Here is a 23,447-nt window from a genome sequence, read left to right as displayed (position 1 = left end):
AGTTTGGGGAGGACTAATTAGCCCAAGTACCTAACACCGCCTGCAGACAGGAGGTACCCTGTGATATCAGTACACTGTCGTCTCCTGCTTTTCAGCTCAGGGTCAGCATGCTCCCTCCTGCCTTTTGTGGGACAAGTACAGGAAGCTGCTACTCAATTTCTCTGCCTCTCACCCTCAAATTCCAAAAGACAGTCTCCACTCTCTGGGTTCCCTGTTTCTCAAGCAGCCCTGGACCAGCTCCTGCCTCCACCTGCAAAGCCTTCCTCATATTTCACAGTCAGTGTCCTTCCCTAGTGAGCCTGGACCACTGGGTGTCACACAAACACACACACACACGCACGCACGCACGCACGCATGCGTAGGCACACACCCCAGAAGCTGCCTCCTTTGGGGGCTGAGGCCAAAGACAGAGAGAAATGCAAAGAACAAAGGAAAAGCCTGGAGTCCATTTTTCACATTCTTCCAGGATCCATGAACTTCAGGGTTATTAAACAGATATGAAATGAATATGGGTTCTTTTTAATCCTAGGTCTACTTAATTGCCTCAGTTGGGAGAGCCATTAATAAATGATTAATGGAAATAGCTTTTGTAAAAATTGAATTATCTCAGATGTGTTGCAACCTGCTGCCCAGATACTCTTTAGAGAGTTTAGAACTATTAATAGCTTCCAGTTGACTGTCTTCTTTTACACAGCAGATAATGCCCCAGGCAGAAGGACTGTCTCCCCAGAGTCAAGCATTTGCCTCATTGTCTGAGGGAAAAACTAAGATCAAGGTTAAATAACTGGTTCAAAGTTCCAAAAGCAGCCCATGTGTCAGCCAGGATAGGAGTTTGAGGGCCAGGGCTTCCTGCCCAGTAAGAGCCAGGCTGATACCCAGTCATTCACAACACCTCTCCCACTGCCATAGGGATTTAATGGGAGCCAACAAAATGCCAGACAAGTTGGGGGGCTGGGGGACAGGAAGTACTCGCGCTCAAATGTAGCAGTGGTTATCTTCAGGTGAGATCATAGTATGTGTGTGTGTGTTAAGTCGCTTCAGGCGTGCCTGACTCTTTGCGACCCTGTGGACTGTAGCCCACCAGGCTTCTCTGTCCATGGGATTCTCCAGGCAAGGATACTGGAGTGGGTTGCCATGCCCTCCTCCGGGGGATCTTCCCTACCCTCATCTCTCATGTCTCCAACATTGGCAGGTGGGTTCTTTCCCGCTAGCACCAGCTAGGAAGGCTGAGATCATAGAGGGGCCTCTCATCTGTTTTACTGGGCTACCTTTCTCTATCAAGACTGCATTCGTTTGGAAATTAGGGGAAGAAAAGTTATGTCAAAGACTCTTTCACAGAGCATCTCAAAGCACACCTGATTATAAACAGGCAGACAGACTGAACATAGATCATCTGCTCACACCTCTCTCTTTCTCAGAATGAAAAGTATTTGGGCCTGAGGTGGGCAGAGACCATGGGGAGCCCCATCATAGCGAGACCAGGGCAGACCTCAAGAGAGCAGAGTCCTATGGAGTTCTGCGGTAGCCTCTAGGGATACCCAGCCAGCTTGTCCATGATCTCCAGGCCATCGACAGACATGTGCATTTTCAAAGCCAAGACCAAGGACATGAAATGTCTCCCAAATATTGGTTAAATTTCTGACCAAGAGGAGGAACTGATAAATGGAATATTGCCCACAGTAAACAAAGGATGTCCTAGACATCCATGATTGCAGCCACTGCTAACAGTGAGCTGGTGAGCCCTGCGGGAACTCAGGAAGGAAATGATTTCAGTGAACCCAAACTCTTTCATCTTGCCATACATACAAAAGCACTAAATTCCTTAACTTGAGTTTTCTAGTTTTCTTTAATTAACAATAATCTGTTTGTTCCTGCAACCTGCCCTTTGTTGGAAAACTCCAATGTATCCTAGCTGTCCCCTCTGCCTTCTTGGAGCAGTTCTGTCAGGTTACTTGAGAGGCTGCCTCCCAGGCTTGTAGTCCTAAAAGTTCCTGCTTAACATAACTCTTAAAAAAAAAAAGCAAGGGACCAAGGAAAGCGTTATTGACCAAATGTAAAGAGCATGCCAGCTTCTAAGCATGAAGAAATCTTGACTGTTCAAGCTTCAAAGTTTAGAATTTCACCTCAGATGGCAAAGTTAAGAGATTAGGGAATTGTTTTCTGCTGTAAACAGCTAAATCACCTGTGTCTCCAGGATTTACTCTTTCCCTGCATGCGTGTTCAGTCACTTTAGTCATGTCTGACTCTTTTGTGGCCACATGGACTGTAGCCCGCCAGGCTCCTCTGTCCATGGGGATTCTCCAGGCAAGAATACTGGAGTGGGTTGCCATTTCCTCCTCCAGGGGATCTTCCTGACCCAGGGGTAGAGCCTACATCTCCTGCATTGCAGGTGGATTCTTTACCACTGAGCCATCTGAGGAAGCCCTTACTCTTTTCTTGCAGTTACCTTAATATAAAGTCCAGTTTCCATTCTCTAAAAGGTAATCCTGCAAATTCAGAGTGAGAAAGTGGATTCGTGGTTACCTAGGGTGGTGGTGGGAATGGGGATGAACTGTTAATGGTGAAAGGGATCTTTTTCAAAATATTATAAAACTGATATATGGTAATGGTTATGCCACTTGGTAGAGTTACTAAAAATCATTGAATTCTATACCTGAAATGGCTCAGTTTTATCATATGTAAAGTATACCTCAATGAAGCTGATAAAAAATTTTTTTTAATCAAAGGGCAATGACAAAGAATGTTCAACTGCTGCTGCTGCTAAGTTGCTTCAGTCGTGTCCAACTCTGTGCGACCCCAGAGACAGCCTCCTCCCAGGCTCCCCCGTCCCTGGGATTCTCCAGGCAAGAACACTGGAGTGGGTTGCCATTTCCTTCTCCAATGCATGAAAGTGAAAAGTGAAAGTGAAGTTGCTCAGTTGTGTCCGACTCTTAGCGACCCCATGGACTAGAGCCTACCAGGCTCCTCCATCCATGGGATTTGCCAGGCAAGAGTACTGGAGTGGGTTGCCATTGCCTTCTCCAAAGAACGTTCAAACTACTGCACAACTGCACTCATTTCATATGCTAGCAAAGTAATGCTCAAAATTCTCCAAGCCAGGCTTCAAAAATAAGGGAACCGAGAACTTCCAGATCTTCAAGCTGGATTTAGAAAAGGCAGAAGAACCAGAGATCAAATTGCCTACATTTGCTGGATCATAGAAAAAGCAAGAGAATTCCATAAAAATATCTACTTCTGCTTCATTGACTATGCTAAAACCTTTGACTGTGTGGATCACAGCAGACTGTGGGAAATTCTCAAACAGATAGGAATACCAGACCATCTTACCTGCCTTTTGTGAAACCTGTATGCAGGTCAAGAAGAAACAGTTAGAACCAGTCATGGAACAATGGACTGGTTCCAGATTGGGAAAGGAGTACGTCAAGGCTGTATATACTGTCACCCTGTTTATTTAACTTATATGCAAAGTACATCATGTGAAATGCTGGGCCGGATGAAGCACAAGCTGGAATCAAGATTGCCGGGAGAAATATCAATAACCTCAGATGTGCAGATGATACAACCCTTATGGCAGAAAGCAAAGAGGAACTAAAGAGCCTCTTGATGAAAGTGAAAGACTTAAAAATGCTGGCTTAAAACTCAGTATTCGAAAAACTAAGATCATGGCATCTGGTACCATCACTTTATGGCAAATAGATGGGGAAACAATGGAAATGGTGACAGACTTTATTTTCTTGGGCTCCAAAATCACTGCAGCCAGAAATTAAAAGATGCTTGCTCCTTGAAAGAAAAGCTATGACAAACCTAGACAGCATATTAAAAAGCAGAGATGTTACATTGCTGACAAATGTCCATCTAGTCAAAGCTATGGTTTTTCCAGTAGTCATGTATGGATGTAAGAGTTGGATCATAAAGAACACTGAGTGCCAAAGAGTGGATGCTTTTGAATTGTGGTGCTAGAGAAGACTCTTGAGAGTCCCTTGAACTAAAGGAAATCAAACCAGTCAGTCCTAAAGGAAATCAACCTGAATATTCATTGGAAGGACTGATGCTGAAGCTGAAGCTCTAATACTTTGACCACCTGATGCAAAAAGGTGACTTATTGGGAAAGACCCTGATGCTGGCAAAGATTGAAAGCAGGAGGAGAAGGGGATGACAGGATGAGATGGTTGGATGGCATCATTGACTCAATGGACATGAGTTTGAGCAAGTTCTGGAAGATAGAGATGGACAGGGAAGCCTTGTGTGCTGCGGCCCATGAGGTCGAAAAGGGTTGGAGTGACTGAGTGGCTGAACAACAACGGTGTTGATGTACCCTGCTTCCTGAAAACTCCCCAGCTGCCTTCACTGCACAGAACCAAAATCATTCCTTGCTCAGAACTCCTGTAGCCCCTCCTTGGGCTCACTCCCATGTTGTACTTTAAACTGTGGTATTTGTGGCTGTGCCTGTATCTCCTATCCAGATCAGGCCTCATCATCTCTGACTGCCTCACATCTCTGCCTCCAGGCCACCAGGTCCTGCACGTCAGAGAAGCAGTAAACCCATCTGCAGTGAATGAATGGAGGAAGAGAGGGGACCCTACAGGCTCAGTACTTCTGGGGCCCCAGGAACTGAACAGGTGCCCAAGCCCATTCCCACAGACCTGTCATTCATATCCCAAGCCACCCCATCCCAGGCCCAGTGGGACAGACAGGGCCACTTGCCTTGTGACCCCAAAATTCAGGGACACTGCTACCCCCAGGCATAGAAGGAAGTAACCTGGACAAAGCTGGGTATATTAAGATATTCATCACCTAGTTATTTAATAATATTAAAAACCTAGAAATGTAATCAATAAATAGGGTGTTGCTTAAATGAAATACCACCATAGGATGGATGGGCTTCCCAGGTGGCTCAGTGATAAAGAAGCCGCCTGCCAAAGCAGGAGGCACAGGAGACGTGAGCTTGATTCCGGTGTTGGGAAGATCCCCTGGAGGAGGAAATGGCAACCCACTCCAGTATTCTTGCCTGGAGAATCCCCATGGAAAGAGGAGCCTGGTGGGCTACAGTCCATGGGGTCACAAAGTGTTGAACACAACTGAGCGACTAAGCACAGCACAGCGTGCTACATATAACGTGCTGCAGCTTATAGCCTTCTAGAGCTATCTGTTTCGAAATAAATGTATTTGTTTCATTCCCTTAACTGTTGTATAGTAATCCATTGTGTAATATGTCACAATATTTTTCTCCAGTCCACTGATGGTCTTCGGTTTTTTCTTAATTTTTACTATAATAAATGAGACATCAATGGGCATGCTTTCTTGTTGCACATAAGCAAGAATTTGACTGGAACAATGGTTCTCAAAGTATGGTCCTTTTCCCATAACCATAGCCATCACATCCTGAGCCCATCTGCCCAGGAACAATCCTTACCCAAGAGTTAATGACAGGGAAAGTTCCTCTCCCCAGCCCAGCCCAGCCCCAGGCCTAATTTAAGAGATCAAGTACAAAAAATTTGTTATCAAGTCCAGAGTTTGACTCATTCAGTCATTTTATTCATCAGCCAAAAAGAAACACGTGTTGCATTAGCCAGATGCCAGACCCTGGGCTTGGCACAATGATGAGTGAGAACCATCACTTGACCTGACCTCAGGGACCACACAGTTCCTTGGAAGAGAAATATTAAACAGTTGCACAAATTAATGTAAACTGAAACAATCATGAGTGCCAAGAGGGAGAAATCGATGGTATGATGAGAACAGGTCAGGAAGTCAGAGAAGTCTTCCCAAGGATGCAATGACTCAGTTGGGAACTGGAAGAATTAAAAGAAAGCTTTCTAGGATCATCCAGCATTCCCAGATCCTCAAAGCCCACCCCAGCCTTTCATACACAGCTCTGATTACCCAGTGACAGCTGAGAGAATGTGATTGCCTGGAGTTGGGACCCCAGACACCAGCCCAGGCCCACTTAAATCTCTTGTCTGAATACCCATGCCCTGGCCTCCTAGTCCAAGAGGCTCTTGGGGTCTTGTGTCTACCTCAGTAAAAGAACAAAGACCAAATTTCATCAGTTACCATCAAAAATCAGTGAAGCCCAGAAAGATTCTACTGGCCAAAGACCAGAGACCTCAGAGACAGCCCTAGAGAACCTGGGTGGAAGACTGGGTATTCGCTGGATTTTTAGGCAGACGTGATCTAATTTGTGCTGTGAAGAAAGGAGAGAGGAATCATTTTTCCCCTAACACAGACTCTCCCACGTCTCAGGGGAGAGGTCTCCGTCCCCATGAATTTATGGTAATACCACTCTTCACAGTTTGCAAGTGACGCAGGACTGATTCACTGGCGCCTGGGGGCCAGCAGAGGAAACGGTCACCCTCATCTGTCTGTCAAATTCTCAAGGAATGTTATGTGATTGTCTTTCCCTCTCCACCCCAGCCCAACCACACGCCTGCCCCCCAACCCAAGAAATAGTGAAAGGAGCATCTACTGCTTTGTTTTCTAACCAGCACAGACAGCTTTCTTCATGATCTTCTTTTATACAACTTATTTTTTATATGCCCGCCTTCTCCTGCCTCCCATCCCCTCACCCCTCAATCCCCCCATCCCCATCCCCATCCCCATCCCGTGATGCAGATTACACCTACCTTTGGCTTTGAAGATGGAGTGTTTGGGGCTTATTAACCTCACTGGTGTTGCCAAGAGAATCCATAGGGGGACGCCAGAGCAGCAAGATGGCAGAAGATGCCTGGGGGAGGGGCGCCTTGCCCTGATGGGTGGGAAGGTAGTCAGCAGGTGGCGAGCCTACTGGCTGGATGAGCTGGGGAGGGGCAGGGCCTTTTAATCTCTGTCAGGGCAGGTCTGGCCTGGACAGGAGCCAAAGGCAGAAGTAGGAAAGCGGTTGCCTCTCTGTGTATGAGCACTTGATGGGCTTTGTGCTTATTGGCATTTCTTGCTGCATCTGTTTATTTAACCAAAACATTCTGATCACAATGGCCATCCAAGCTTGTTGACATTGGAATTCTACATTCATGCAACTCAGGCTTCAGCCCTCCATCCACCAGCTGTGGCGGGTATTAATTAAAACAGTGGGTGAGGAGAGCCCAGTTAATATTCTGGGGAAGGGTGGGGCTTATTTTTCCAAAGGGTTAGGGTTTCAGCTGGAAAGTTGCCTAGTTTGCTTTTCAGAGTTCCAAATTTGCAGTGCACTGTCGCGCACAGCGCCTTCTACTGGCTTCCTGAGCGTGCCCGAACACCGAAGTGTGGGCAGGTACTTGGCAGTTGCATACATGGGACGTGCATGTGCATGAGTGCTCTTGTGCTTGGGCACGCGAGGCACGTGCACACACACACCTGCGTCAGGTCCCAGCACCAAAACGCAGACAGGCCTTCAACCCGTGTGCTTGGCAGCTCTTCAAGCTCAGGTGTTCTTTGTTGCATTCAAAGGCACGAGGGAAGCTGAAGCACTCATGTGGATCACTTGAGATTGCAAGAGAGAGAGACGTGGAGTTTGCGCCGCCCTCCTTGTGATTATTACTAGGACGCTGTGACGTCCCTCGTGAGAACGCTGTCCAGTGGGCTAGGACTACCTCACTGTGACTGTCACCAGCTCCTTCCAGAAGGGCTCAAGTCACTCCTCCCAGTCATTTCCTTATTTGTCTCATTCTGAACGGCAGCTCAGGATCATGGAAGGCGAGGCAACTTCCAGTGGGAGGATTTTACTTGAAATGTGATGAAATGGAGCTGCCCCCACCCTGGAGCTGTCCAAGGACACGGGGTGAGGGGGTGCCCTAAAGGAAAGAGCCCAGGCCTGGGCATTTTGAGCTGCGGGGTCTGGAACCTGACCTACTGTATGATCTTGAAAGATCCCCCCCACACACACCCTGTCTTGGAACTTGTTTTCTTATTTGCAAAGTGAAGGGACTGAATTGTGTCCTTTCTAAGATCCCTTCTATCCAGCAAGCTCTAGGGCTGGTCCACAAAATGGATCTAGTCTGCTGATTTGGGTGAGAATCACAGATTCCTAAAAATGTCAGAGCTAGAAAGGACCTTATTCTAACTCCTAGCCTAACCCCACGATTCCTGGAAGTCAGCCACTTGTTAGAGTATGTCAAAGCAGAGTAGACAGAACACCTACTTGTGGATAGGTTAGGGCCATTCTGGCCCCTTGGTGAGGTCTTGACTGCATTTTATTTCATTTATGCATTTCATTTCATTTCAGCTCACATTCCCTCAGTTTTGGTCAGGACTTGGCTCAGGCCTCAGCCCCTTCCCAGACCCTCATTCTGTCTCTGGTCCTTTCCCTCCAGCACCAGGCATACATTCTTATCATAGTATCTAAAATCCTCAGAGGTCTTCTTATACCCAGCGTGGTACTCACCAGCAGTAGGATCACCTGGGAGCTTGATGGAAAGGCAGACCATCAGGCCCCACGCAGACCTACGAGCCAGAGCCCCAGGTGGTTTACTGGCTTGAGAGTTGCTCTCTGAGGGATGCCTACTCCCTTCTGTGTCTGTTCTGTTCACTGGTCTGTCTCACAAGCTAAACAGTAATTTATGGATAGGACCCATGGTTCCTTCATTTTTGCATCCTGGGGCTCAAAATGGTCTCTGATGAGAAAGAGGTGCTCAACGGTATTGGAGAGAAAATTACTATAGTGAGGCTGGGCAGGTGTTTGGAAGGCAGTGAAGTTGGTACCAAATCTCAAAGGGAAGGCCTGGCATGGCTGGACAGAAAAAAGTGGGGATCTTGGAAATAGCCCCATTGTCCAGAGTCAGGGGTTACGGATTCGCCTAGTTGGAAGGGAGGGTTTGGTATGGAAAAGCATGAGAAGAGTTGGAAAGAAAAGAAGGTAGGGAAGAAAGGATGGCAAGGACCCGAAAAACAGATGGCTAGATCGGGATCCATCTACCCATCATCTCACATCAACCTCCTCCAAATTCATTTCCTTTTGTTCGCTTAACTTTGAACCTAGATGAGCATAAAGCTTGGAGATGAGATTGTGGGTCAGAGAGACTGGCTTCAAATCCTAGATTCAACACACACACACCCATGCTGTGTGATCTTGGGCAAACCGCTGAACCTCTCTACGCATCAGTTTCCTCATCTCTCAAATGGGGATCATGTTCAGTTAAAGAAACCCACCAGTTCAAAAAAATGTTTTAATAAAATGGGAATCACAGAAGTATCTTCCTCAGAGGGTCCCCCTAAGTATTGAATGAGATGATACAGTACATCAACACAGCGCTTGGCATGAAGAAAGGGCTGGCTGGATGTAAGATGAATACAAGTGAAAGAATAAACTCAGCACCAGCTTGCTTGCCCGGCCTGAGAGTTTGGCACCAGCTCAGTCCGCAGGCTCTACACCTGGTCTCTTGCATCGAAGGCTACAGCTTTCTCTCTCACTCACCCTCTAGGCTTACTTGAACACTCCGCTTTCCCTGAGAGCCTCAGATTTGTATCTATCAGGAGGGTTTTCTCTCTAATCTCCAGGAATCCTCACTTCCCAGAGGAGAAGACTGTGCCATCCACTCACCTTTTTATGATAGTAGGCCAGGAGTGACTTTTGGCCGAGGAGCAGTGCATGGCATGGCTTTGCCCAGGCCACTAAGCCCAGTTGATGGCTCCCAGGCCCTGCCACCCAAATGCCATTGCCTTCGTGTTGATAACTGGCAAGAATGCTGGAGCACGTTTGATTCGTGGGAGTAGAGAAAGCCTGGCAGCACCAGCCAGGGGTTTCCTGGGTGCCTCCCATTGTGTCCAGGATTCTGTAGCAGGGCCACCCACCTACAGGTCATGCAGTTGGTACACTGGAGTCTGCATGAGCAGTGTCCCTCCCCTCGAGTTGGGCAGTGCACAACCTGAGCGCCTGTGCACAGTGCTCCGCCCCCCAAGCCCCACAGCGATTCACAGTGTGTTCCTTGTGAACAATTTAAGAGCCTGAGGGACAGCTGTGCAAGTGTTAAGCACATGCAGTTCAAAGTGGTCCCAGATCTGCCCTTTTGAAATAGTCCCTGCCATTTCAAGTGGTATTCTGGGAAAAAGACCATTGGTCTCCACCCCAGTCATCTAGGACAGGGGAGAGCTGGGGCAAAGGACACAGCAGGAGATGTTCTCAAATATGCAACCAGCTTGTTCCTTTCTGGGAGCCCTGCCCCTGAGCTTCAGATTGCAGGTGGTCTGCTATCAGCTGAGCACAGGGGAAACATTCTCTGAGTCGCTTGTGTCCGGAGGTGTGAGCGCGGGAGCTGAGAAGAGAGCCCAATGCTGAAGGCAGCTGCATACCATTCCATCAGCACCAGCCAGTGGTTTTGGTACTGTTTGTTCCAAACAAACTGACAAATAAGCCCTGCACCTTGCCGGAGCCTTCTCTGAGATAATGACCCCCATCCCTCCAGTCTCTTTGTCTAATGAGGCACTTCTCACATTTGAATCTGTATGGTGGTGGAGAAATGGTGGCTCATTTCTTCTTAATAACGTTACTGAAAAATACCAGTAATTATATAGTGACTATGGAAAAATGACATTTAAGTGAATGAAGAGAGGAAAGACGTTTATTACATTTCCTCAGTGAATATTAATTACTGGCTATAAAACACCTCCCTGACTCACAAAATGACCACCTTTTGTCCTTGTGAGAAGAGATGAGGTGTGTAGTCATTCATGTAGGTCAGGTAGTCTGAGATATTTGGGGTAAGTGCTGTGATGTACTCAGTCATGTCCAACTCTTTGTGACCCCATAGACTGTATCTCTGTCCATGGAATTTTCCAAGCAAGAATACTGGAATGGGTTGCGATTTTCTACTCAAGGGGGTCTCTCTGACCCAGGGATCAGACCCATGTCTACTGAATTGGCAGGCAAATTCTTCACCTACTGAGCCACCTGGGAAGCCCCATATTTTGGGTAAACTACCCTCCTTATTCCTCACACATTACGCTGCTCCATCCTGAGTCAGCTGACAGGGATGAGCCCTGTCCCCATATGCCCTGGAAGCTGCATCTGGTCGGGGAGCGAGGTGAGGATGGGGGAGAGGTGAGCATGGGGAAGAGTCTAGGTATGTGGATCCCTCTGTACCTCTGCACACAGCACCCACCCCATCTTGGGGAGAAGACTCCCATCTTTCCAAGCCAGAGCCAACGCTGCCTCCTCTGTGGAGCCTTCCTGATAGCCCAAACTGTGCTCTGATCCGTTTCTAAAAGGAAGGAGTGGGGTCTCAGGGTGCCTCTGCCTCCTGGGCACACAGCTAGAGTGTCTCCCTTTGTGATCAGCTGGGTCCTGGTGACTGCATTCTGGGCAATAAAATGCGGGAGGAAGAGGTAAGCACCACTGCCAAGCTGGGTGTCCCTGAGCCGTCTGTGCTCTCGTTGCCTCCCCACTCAGAGACCCCTGGACAGTGAGGAGGGAGGACATGGGGACCCTGAATGGGAAAAGCAAAGAGCCCCAGCCTACATTAGACAGTGCCATAGTAAGAAACTCGCATCATAAGGAAGAACTTGAATTGGGGGGGAGGCCATTTGTTACATCCAGCCCAGCGTTTCTCATGATGTACTCTGCATATAAGTTAAATAAGCAGGATGACCATATACAGCCTTGACATACTCCTTTTCCTGTTTGAACCAGTCTGTTGTTTCATGTCCAGTTCTAACTGTTGTTTCCTGACCTGCATACAGATTTCTCAGGAGGCAGGTCAGGTGGTCTGGTATTCCCATCTCTTGAAGAATTTTCCACAGTTTCTTGTGATCCACACAGTCAAAGGCTTTGGCATAGTCAATAAAGCAGAAATAGATGTTTTCCTGGAACTCACTTGCTTTTTTGGTGATCCAGTGGATGTTGGCAATTTGATCTCTGGTTCCTCTGTCTTTTCTAAAACCAGCTTGAACAACTGGAAGTTCATAGTTCACGTATTGCTGAAGCCTGGCTTGGAGAATTTTGAGCATTACTTTACTAGCATGTGAGATGAGTGCAATTGTGCGGTAGTTTGAGCATTCTTTGGCATTGCCTTTCTTTGGAATTGGAATGAAAACTGACCTCTTCCAGTCCTGCTGGACGAAGCACAAGCTGGAATCAAGATTGCTGGGAGAAATATCAATAACCTCAGATATGCAGATGACACCACCCTTATGGTAGAAAGTGAAGAACTAAAGAGCCTCTTGATGAAAGTGAAAGAGGAGAGTGAAAAAGTTGGCTTAAAGCTCAACATTCAGAAAACTAACATCATGGCATCCGGTCCCATCACTTCATGGCAAATAGATGGGGAAACAGTGGAAACAGTGGCTGACTTTGTTTTTGGGCTCCAGAATCACTGCAGATGGTGATTGCAGCCATGAAATTAAAAAACACTTACTCCTTGGAAAGAAAAAGGTCCATCTAGGCTATGGTTTTTCCAGTAGTCATGTATGGATGTGAGAGTTGGACTATAAAGAAAGCTAAGCGCCGAAGAATTGATGCTTTTGAACTGTGGTGTTGGAGAAGACTCTTGAGAGTCCCTTGGACTACAAGGAGATCCAACCAGTCCATCCTAAAGGAGATCAGTCCTGGATGTTCCTTGGAAGGACTGATGTTGAAGCTGAAACTGCAATACTTTGGCTGCCTGATGCAAAGAGCTGACTCATTTGAAAAGACCCTGATTCTGGGAAAGATTGAAGGCAGGAGAAGGGGATGACAGAGGATGAGATGGTTGGATGGCATCACCCACTCAATGGACATGAGTTTGGGTGAACTCCGGCAGTTGGTGATGGACAGGGAGGCTTGGCATGCTGCGGTTCATGGGGTTGCAAAGAGTCGGACACGACTGAGCGACTGAACTGAACATTTGTTACAACAGCGCAGTTCTCCTAACTGATCAGAGCAGAGCTCTGAGGCCAGGAGCAAGTCCAGCTCTCCATGAGGGGTGCTTCTCTGAAGTCCAGCAAGTTGGAAAAATCCCCTGTTCCTAATTTTCCAACTGCAACATCTCTTTCCTCACTTTCTCCCAGCCTGGTGCCCTCTACCTGCTCCTTACTGGCTCTGGATTCCCTCACACTCAGGTCTTGGTGACTCCATGGCCCCAGGTAAACTCTCGTTTCGGAAAAGTTGCTAGACAAGGTGATGTTTAACTCAAAGGCAGAAAGCTCTGAGCGTGGACTCTCGGGCCTGTAAACAGGTTGTTGAGGGGATAACTTAGGGAAATAGGCCATTCCAGGCCCTCTCAGATCACCCCAACCTCAGGCTCAAAGGGCAGACTCAAAGATCTCTAGGGCTGCTTCTGCCCCCAAGTCACTGCATCTTGTTACCAGTCACTCGTGCGCTGCGTCCTCTTCCAGCCCCCTTAGTCCCTGTGGCTTCCCAGACCACGGCTCCTCCAAGCCTCTACCATCCAGTAGCACTGGTCCTGTGTGTGGCGAGGCTCAGGGAAGCTTTGGGAGGCCACCACCACCACCCACACCACCAGAGGAGCCACAGCCAGTCACCAAACACTGCACTGAGGCACGTCATGGGTCTGTGTTGTCTTCCTGCCCCGAGGGGCTTTGCCTGCACCTCCTGGGTACACTGGCAGATGCAATGCCCACAAAGTGGGGTAGAGGATGGCATCTTCTCCTGTGGCCTTACCTGCTGCTTGCTCTCCAAGGAGCAGAGCATCTAATCCAGCCCAGCCCTTGCCACACAGCTTCAGTTGCTAAATGAGGACGGGCGAGGGTGGGGTGGGGTTGGGGGCGGGAAACTGCAGTTCCTGGAGTATTCTCATCAGAAACACAAGAGTGCTGTGCTTCAGAGCCAGGGTTCTGGAGTCAGACAGACGTGTGTTAAATCCAAGCCCCACCACTTAACCTTCAGCAAGCTCCATTAGCTTTCAGAACCTGTTTCCTTCATCTGCATCGTGGGCATAGTAACCGTACCTCCATCATGAGAGTGGTGTGGGGATTCAATGATTTCATGCATCTAAAGGGCTTAGACATGCAGGCATACAGTAAACACCATATTCATGACTATAATTAGGATCGCCCATCCACCCATTTCTCTGTCTACTGTTCATTTTCATTCTGTCTACTGTCTGATTTTCAACTGGCCTGAAAGACTGGCAGAGGGACTATCCCATTTTGCACTGAAGGAAAATAGGCTTAGAGAAATTATGTGACCATCCAAGATTATGGACGCAGGCAGTGGCTGAGACTGGATCAGAGGCTGGTCTCCACCCCGAGTCCACTGCCCTTGCCGCTCACTGCCGCCTGTGTGTGTTGCGGCGGTTTTAGATGCCCTCACCTGGGAAGGTCCTCTTGTTCTCTCAGCAACGCGTGAGACTCTGGAGGGCAGGAATCTCGCCTGCAGGTCTGAGGACCTCCCTGCCTCCCCTGGGGTCAGAGGACTAGACTGCTGGGTCAGTCAGTGGGGCAACTTGGTAGCTTCACGCTGGCCTCGGCTTTCTCGTTTGCCTCTCCTTGGGAGGCCCCAAGGACATTCTGAGCTTCCAACCCCCTTGTTTCTTGCTGCGTGTCTCCCAAGGGCCAAGGGCCGGAGAGGGTGGTGTGCAACCTCTGGGCTCCACCTGCCTGCCCACCTCCCAGCAGGGAGCAGTACACAGTCTGCCAAAGCCAGTGCAGAGCAAGGAGGCCTCTGCCAGCTCCCAGCATGGGTTCCCTGGGCAAGAGGCGGGTCCCCTGCCTTGCCAGATGTGGGGCCCATCACCTTCTCTCATGTTTGAATCAGTCGGACAGGACTGGCCCCTAAGACCCTGGACGGAACACTCCAGCTCTGTGTGGTCACACCACATACGAGGGGCTCAGGGACTGCAAACATCTTGTGGTCCTGTCTAACATCCTGTGGTCACCAGCGGGCCTCTATCTCCCCAGCTCTCCCTGGCATTCTGTTTTCAAGGTCATCATCATGTCTCCAGCTTCACTTACCCCTTTGTTATTAAAGACGAGCAAAAGAAGCAAAAATATACAAAGAATAGTTTGGGCAGCTCTAAATAGTTCTGACCCACATCCAACTATCAGCTCCCTCAAAGCATTTGTGAAAGGATCATAGAATCTTAGAGTCCTTGTGAAAAACCTAAAAAAGTCACAAAGAAGCTAATTTTGCCCTCATCCATCATTTGCCTGTGGCCTAATCTTCAGATTTAAAGCTTCGACTGCTAAAACTTCACTTGTGAAAAAGTCTTTCACTCTGCAGACTTTTCCTTCATAACACTTGACATATATGGCTAATAGAATCTAAAAAAACAGATGCTAGGACTTCTCTGGTGGCCCAGTGGTTAAGAATTCATTTGCCACAGGTTCAATCCCTAGTCTGGGAAGATTCCACGTGCTGCAGAGCAACGAATCCCATGCACCACAAGTACTGAGGCCACACACCATGACGACTGAAGCACGCATGCCCGGAGCCCGTGCCCTGCAAAGAGAGAAGCCTCTGCGTTGAAAAGCCTAAGCGCAGCACAACTAGAGCGTAGCCCTCTCTTGCGGCAAATAGAAAAAACCTGGATACAGCAACACAGACCCAGCACAGCCAACAAGTAAATAAATAAATTTTTAAAGCAGATGCTAAAAATTAGATAGGGAAACAGAGGAGCCAAAGCAATTTTGGGAAAGGGTAAAGGTGGAGGATGTACTGCCTTCACCTTTCTACAGCGAATGACTCTTTCACTAAAACCAAGTGTAGTTTTAGTGAAAGGAGAGAGACTCAGGAGAGAGACTCAGGCCAATGGACAGAGTAGAGTACACATGTGGAGTCACTGAATTTTGATGAGGGTGCCAAGGTGATTCATAACACTTACCACTATCGTCATTCAAAATGATGTGTCTGCATTGTAGTTAATGCCTGTCTCCCTCCTAGGCTGCATGCCCAGGCAGGAGAAAGACCATCTTGCTTGTTCACAACTATGTCCTCAGTACTTAATACAATGCCTGGCACAAACCTGAAGCTTAGCAAGAAGGCTGGTAGGAGAGTAGGCTTGATGCTTTGGACATGAATGGGTTCTTTCTTCAAACTCAGACTTCTGTCAACATCCATATAGCTATTGGTGTTTTTTTTCTTTACACATACAAGATGTTGTATAACGTTTCATTCACTGTACAACTCTCTTTACTTACAAAATGCAGGTTTTCCAGTTACAAAGATATGAATACCAAAAGCAAGCAAGCCTTTGTACTATCTGCTCTGGCAGGAGGGTTTGCATTGTGGAGATGGCAGATCCTCACTTCAGCTCCACAGTTTATCAGCCCCAAGCCCCTTGTAGCTCCTTCTGTCAGCTTATTGTGGTCTGCATGAGGATATCTCCCGTCCTGCGTAAGGACACTTGTTATTGATTTACAGTCTCCCCAGATAATCTAGGATGATCTCATTCCAAGAACCTTAAGTTAATGACGTCTGTAAAGACTACTTTTCCACATAAGGTCACATTCACAGGTTCTCAGCATTAGGACATGGACGTCTCTCTTCAGACATCACCATTTCAGTTCCCTACACACATCCAGCCCCTACCTCACATGCAGGATCAGCAACTCATAACTGTGAGCTGGGCTGCTGTGTAGGTGTGTTAGCTAACAATTGTCTTCCACCAAACACACTTCACAAGCATTATTTACTCCTCAAAGAGATCTGGGAGGTAAGTTCAGTTCAGTTCAGTCGCTCAGTCGTGTCCGACTCTTTGCAACCCCATGAACCACAGCACGCCATGCCTTCCTGTCCATCACCAACTGCCGGAGTTCACCCAAACTCATGTCCATTGAGTGGGTGATGCCATCCAACCATCTCATCCTCTGTCATCCCCTTCTCCTGCCTTCAATCTTTCCCAGAATCAGGGTCTTTTCAAATGAGTCAGCTCTTTGCATCAGGCAGCCAAAGTATTGCAGTTTCAGCTTCAACATCAGTCCTTCCAAGGAACACCCAGGACTGATCTCCTTTAGGATGGACAGGTTGGATCTCCTTGTAGTCCAAGGGACTCTCAAGAGTCTTCTCCAACACCACAGTTCAAAAGCATCAATTCTTCGGCGCTTAGCTTTCTTTATAGTCCAACTCTCACATCCATACATGACCACTGGGAAAACCATAACCTTGACTAAACAGACCTTTGTTGGCAAAGTAATGTCTCTGCTTTTTTAATACGCTATCTAGGTTGGTCATAACTTTCCTTCCAAGTAGTAAGAGTCTTTTAATTTCGTGGCTGCAATCACCATCTGCAGTGATTTTGGAGCCCAGAAAAATAAAGTCAGCCATTGTTCCCACTGTTTCCCCATCTATTTGCCATAAAGTGATGGGACCAGGTGCCATGATCTTTGTTTTCTGAATGGAGGTAAATATTATTACCCTATTTTATATGAGAGGAGACTGAGACACAGAGTTTGAGTGAGGTCTCAAGATCATGTAGTCTCTAGGATTTAGAGCTGGGACTTAAAACCAGGCTGGTAAGGCAGCAGACCAGAGATCCTTATCTGCTTTTAGCAAAAGGAGTGTGTTTCAAGGAGTGGTGTCCAAAAGGAGGTATGTCCAAGGAGAAAGCTGGGGCACTCAACTTGCTGCACCAGAAACCTCAATGGAGGTATTTCTTGTCCTTTGTCATTACCTTCTGTCACACCCCCATGTCGGGATTCACTCTGCCCACACCCCTGCACGATGGAAAGGCTCTGGGCTGGGCCTCCGTCACTCCCGTCTGCTCCCCTCTGCCCTATCTGAAGTGGGCCTCTAACTGCAGGCCTCAGGTATTGCTCCTTCAAAACGAGAAGGAATGAGCGAATCGTCTATGTCAGTCATAGCACTGGAGGAGGGAGTCAGGTGGCTTGTGGACTGATCAGCACAGGAGGAGTTTTCTAGCAATTTCCATTGCCATCCAATGGACTCACCGTGACATCTCCCTGGAGACGTTCAAGCAGAGTCCAGATGACCACCTGTCAGGGATGCCCTCAGGGGCCCTGGCCCTCCTGGATGTGGCACCAGAGGACCCCTGAAGGCCCAGCATTGTAAGGTTTCTTACCATGTGGAAGGGGACACCCGCTGTCCCAGAAGCAGCGCCTTCCTGATCCTGGGTGGCTGTCACTGATGGATGCCGCAGAAAAGGGACCAGACACAGAGGAACGCCCACCATGCATGTGATGGTTCAGATCCTCTAAACAGCAGGCGCCAACAGGAGTTTAGATGTGCAGGAGAGTCATGTGAGAATGGACATGAGGGATAAAGTGAGGAGAGCCGGGGGCGGGGGGTAGGTGAAGACTTTTATGAAAAGACCACAATGCAAGCCTGACCTGGGAAGGAGAGAGTCCTGGACCCTTAGGAGCCACATAGCAGGAGACAGGGAAGCGGGACTCCCTCAGCCAACAACAGAGCCAGCAGCAGGACCAACACAGACAACACAGACCTATTCCTACGTGACAGGGGATTGAGATTCCTCCCTCCAACAACTGGTTTTAGCTCAAGGACTCCGCATGGGGCATCTGACATGTTTCCGGTCAAGACTCCCCCTTCCCCTCCCCTTCCTAGGTCAGAGCTGGGCTGCATAGAGCTGTTGTGCCAGCCGCCAGTTCCCAGCAGCAGCCCCTCTGAGTGGGTGCCACCCTCCTGCTTCACCCTGGGGCACAGCTGGGTGGCTGCTCCCAGCTCTGGTTCTCTGCACTTGCTGTAACAGCACAGCCCCAGCCCTCCTCCCGGGACCCTGGCTGGCTGATCCCAGTGAGCTCCATTTCCCTTCAGAGGGAGGGAAACGTGGGGGCAGGGAGAGCTGGGGCCCAGCCATCTGGGCTCTGCACTGTGAGCCTCCCCTGTCGGCGAGGAGAGAAGAGCTTGGCACGGGGCCACACCACAGCGACCCAGGCAGCCGCAGAGCCCAGCTCTCTGCAGCACGGTTGAGGAAGGTGAAGCACCAGTGCACAGGCTGAGCGACACAGCCTTCTCTCTGCGTGCAAGGGAACCTAGGGGACATACAAACACCTTTCCAAAGAGTTCTCAGAGCCTGCCTGCCCCCGAGATAAGGGACCCTGGGAAATCTAGGTGGCAGAGGGTCAGCCACCCTGAGCACCTATTGGGGATCGAGTCCTGCTACTTAGCAGTGTTCACAGAGCCCCTCTGTGTGCCAAGGATGGGGACAACCCCCTCCCCAGCTCAAGCACCCAACACAGTCTCGGCACAGGCAGCATGGCGGGGAAGCAGGCACGTGGTCCCTGTGCCCCAGCAGCCCAGCAGACCCAGCACTTGCCTTTAATCCAGTTAGAGACTGGGGGAGGACATACAAGGGTCAGGGGACATCGGAGGGGTTCTGAGGATGGAGAGAAGAGCTCAGGCTGAAAGGGAGCTGAGCTGAATCAGCAGCTGGAGAAGTACAGCTGGCCTCAGGGTGACTAGTTTGGAGAAGGACCGCAATCTTCCCATGAACAAATGGTGTCATTTCAGAGATGCCCATCCTCCCTGCAAGCCCGTGCCATGTCAATACCCAAGGCAGTCCCCAGGGCTGCAGCCCTGACTTCACCAACCAGGCCCCTGCCCTGTTCATACAGCCTTGAAGCAGCAGGAAGGGCAGCCTCTATGTCTCCTGGCTGGGGCTTAACCCACCCTCAGTGATACTATAGTTGCTCAGTCGTGTCTGACTCTGTGACCTCATGGGCTCCTCTGTCCATGGGATTTCCCAGGCAAGAATACTGGAGTGGGTTGCCATTCCCTTCTCCAGGGGATCTTCCTGACTGAGGGGTCAAGCCCGGGTCTCGTGCATTGCAGGCGGATTCTTTTACCATCTGAGCCACCCGGAAAGCCTAGTAAGCACATGGCTGTGCCAGCAACAACACGTCTCTCCAAAACTCAGGGGTCAGGGAGGATTATAGATCAAAGCTCCGCAGACTCCTGAGTCTTGGTTCTCAGAACACTCAGAATTTCAACCAGAAATTCTTCACAGAGAAGAATTCCCACAGGTCCAGGCCAGGGACAATGCCAATGACCCTAGTATAACTGTGAGTTTTCTTGATCTTCCCATCCTCATAGGACAGATAGGTGAAAGTAGTGCTAAGTGCCATTAACTATTTTTGTCGACTGATAAACACGGGCACGTGTGTGCTAAGTCACTTCAGTCATGTCCGACTCTTTGCGACCCTATGGACTGTAGCCCTCCAGGATTCTCTGCCCATGGGATTCTTTAGGCAAGAATACTGGAGTGGGTTGCCATGCCCTCCTCCAGGGGCTCTTCCAGACCCAGGGATCAAACCCGCATCTCTTGTGTCTTCTGCATTGGCAGGCAGGATCTCTACCACTGGTGCCACCTTGGAACTCCAAACATGGGTGGTTACCTGCAAGACTGCCCTGCAGAAGCCACCTGTGTCTGTCCTCCTTGGACATTTCCGTCTCTCTTGGCTGAGCGCTCGGCCGTGACAACCTAGAGCATCTCAGCCAGCTTTACATTTGCAGCGTGGGTTAATCTGGCTGCTTCCTATCACTGCGGGCTGCAGCATCTACAGTGACTCAGATCATTTTCACAGCTTGTAAATGTTTTCTCGCAGATCACCCAAAGTATGTGATAGGAAATGATGCAGCGTTAAGTTGGCCCGACATCTCACACCAGATGTTGCAACAAGCAAAGAAATATACTTAGGACATATGTGGAGAACACAGAGTTTGCTTTGCCAAAGGGAAACTGTTCCTCCCTCAAGGTTCCCTCAGCATCTTTGAGGGCAGAGAAGGCTTTGCGAGACACAGTTACTTCTCCGGGAGGCAAGAGCTCTGGCTTCAGATAGGATCTCTGGCAGGAAATGAATGGGGCATTTCATAAATGTGGTTTTCACTCAGCCCTGCTCAGAGGGTGGCAGCCAGCCTAACCAGGCCTGTGTGGTGGCTCCAGTCAGGGCTTACACCAGTTCTCAGTGTCCAGCCTTGTCTCCTGATGGTATCTCGCACCCGGCGCTGTGATCACAGTGCCGCTTTGTGTCCTGTAATTTCTCCACCATGCTGCCCAGTGCTCAGGAGAGGCTGTCTGGAGCACAGCTGCCATACTTGCCGTTTTCCAGGTTGACTTCAAGGGCCTAAAGTAGCCCCCTTTGACCAGCCTAGATCATGTTGGACTTCTTTATCTGAACCTTTATTGCACCTAAAAATGAAACTTCTAACCTGAAGCTGGAAGGGCTAGAAGGGACCTTGGAGATAGACAGTCTCCCCTGTCCACTCCTCCGGCCCCCACTCTCTCCTCAGTGTCCCCAGGAAAAATGGTCCAGACTCTGAGCATCTGCCCCAGTGGGCACTACAAGCTCATGAGCAAGGGAGGTCAGTCCTTAGGCAGGTCAGACTGTCAGGAGCAGCTGCACAGACAGGCACGGATGTGCCCCCGTCTAGTTCCACTCGTGGTTCATGGCTCCACCTCTAGCAGCTACACGGCCCCAACCCTTCCCCCATCTGATGACTTCTCTAGGACCCGGGCTAAACAGCTCCTTTTCTTTCTGTAATTTAGCCCTCCGTCCTGCAAATGCCACTGATTATCCTTTATTTATTTAGCTACCTTTTCTCCCCAAGTGGACTCAGGAGCTGGTCTTTTCTTCCCTCAGGTTGAACAAGTGCCTTCCCTGTCCGGCCTCTGACTCCCCTTTCTCAGCATAAACCCCACACAGGATTGAGCACATAGTAAACACCCACTGTGCAGGTGCCCAGCAAACTCAGCACCCTCTACAGAGAGCCCATCACAAGCTGGCTTACATTCTTCTGAGGCCTTTGAATGATTTAGGGTTGGTTGATAAGTAAGGTAAGAATAGATGAAGTGCTCTGAAGGCCTCATAGCAAAGACAAACCAAAGCCAGGCCACTCCTAAGCTCTGAAATCGATGGTGGATAAATGAAACCTGCGTGCTAACCCATAGCAGAGGTCCCCTTAGACCTGAGCCTCAGCAGAGACCCCTCAGACATCAATAGTCAATGATCTGAGTGAGGCCTGTTTTCTTGATGCAGCTTAGATGATGAGGGATCTTCAGAATCACTTAGAGTTGGGGGGCAGGTTGCAAATGAACTTTCACAAGAATCTAAGACAACTCTAGTAAAGTTTCACAGGACAACACTCTTGCAGGAGGCCTAAGCCCCACAGCTGGTCTTTCCTTCACCCCTCAGAGATCCCTGAGAATCACTATTGGAACTCTGGGGTTCCAGAGCATGCAGTGTGAGGACCACCATTCCAGATCTTCCCCTGGAACCTGAAATTTGTAGAGGACCTGCCAGACCAGCAGTCACATCTCTTGCAACCTATTAGAAGACAGGACAACTCAGACTCAGAGAACTCTGGGCCTGGAGAGAACCAGAGGCATCTTCTGGACAGGGACGGGAGTCAAAAACCTCGACTGGAGAAAATCCATGTGAGATGCGGAGCAAGTGGTGGCAGAGCAGAACGACAGGGCAGAGAAGGAAGAGGTGCCCTCACTGAGTGAGCAATGGGAAGGCCCTGAAGCAGAGTCGTGGCCCTGAAAGTGGCCGCCAGAGACTGGCATTGCCCCTTCTGTGCTCTCTCCCAGTCTCCAAGGCCCCACCTGTGCCCCCAGTACCAATCACCTCCCTGCATGGTGCTCTGCTCAGGCCTGCGCAATGGACCACTGCCGGTCCCTGCCTCTTCCTGTCACCTGAATTTTCCATCCATTCAGCCTCCTCCTCTCTGTAAATTAGACTGATCCATGTCCAACAGCATGAGCAGTCTGTTATCTCTCAAATAACAGAAACAATTTGGAGGTGAATTTGTCTTTTCTTTAAATGGTCTAACACATTGGTATAAATTTATTCGGAAAACCCTCTTATTATCTCTGCATCAGTAGCATCCACAGTAATGACCATTTTTTCATTCCTGGTGTTAATTATTTGAGCTTTCTCTTATATTTTCTTTAGTAGTCTTGCCAGAGGTTTTACTATTTACTATTTTTTGCAAAGATCATGATGACTATTTTATTGATTGTTATTGTTGTAATTTAATTGCTAGGTCATGTCCAACTCTTTCCAACCCCATGGACTATAACACACCAGGTTCCTCTGTCCTTCACTATCTCCCAGAGTTTCCTCAAATTCATGTCCATTGAGTCTGTGATACTGTCTAACCATCTCATTCTCTGTTGCCCTCTTCTCCTTTTGCCCTCAATCTTTCCTAGCATCAGGGGTTTTTTTTCCGTTGAGTCAGCTCTTCACATCAGGTGGCCAAAGGATTGGGAGTTTCAGCTTCATCATCAGTCCTTCCAATGAATATTCAGAGTTCATTTCCTTTAGGATTGACTGGTTTGATCTCCTTGCTATCCAGGAGACTCTCAAGAGTCTTCTCCAGCACCACAGTTTGAAAGCATCAATTCTTCAGTGCTCAGCCTTCTTTATGGTCCAGCTTGCCTGGTGTGCTGCAGTTCACAGGGTCACAATGAGTTGGACACAACTGAGTGACTGAACAACAACTCATATCCATACATGACTACTGGAAAAACCATAGCCTTGACTGTATGGACCTTTGTCGGCAAAGTAATGTCTCTGTTGTCTAAGTTTGTTATGGCTTTCTTTCCAAGTGTCTTTCAATTTCATGG

The sequence above is a fragment of the Ovis aries genome, chromosome 1 (genome assembly GCF_016772045.2).
Source record: "Ovis aries strain OAR_USU_Benz2616 breed Rambouillet chromosome 1, ARS-UI_Ramb_v3.0, whole genome shotgun sequence".
Taxonomy (NCBI): domain Eukaryota; kingdom Metazoa; phylum Chordata; class Mammalia; order Artiodactyla; family Bovidae; genus Ovis; species Ovis aries.
Note: the sequence above shows the minus strand (reverse complement) of the source record.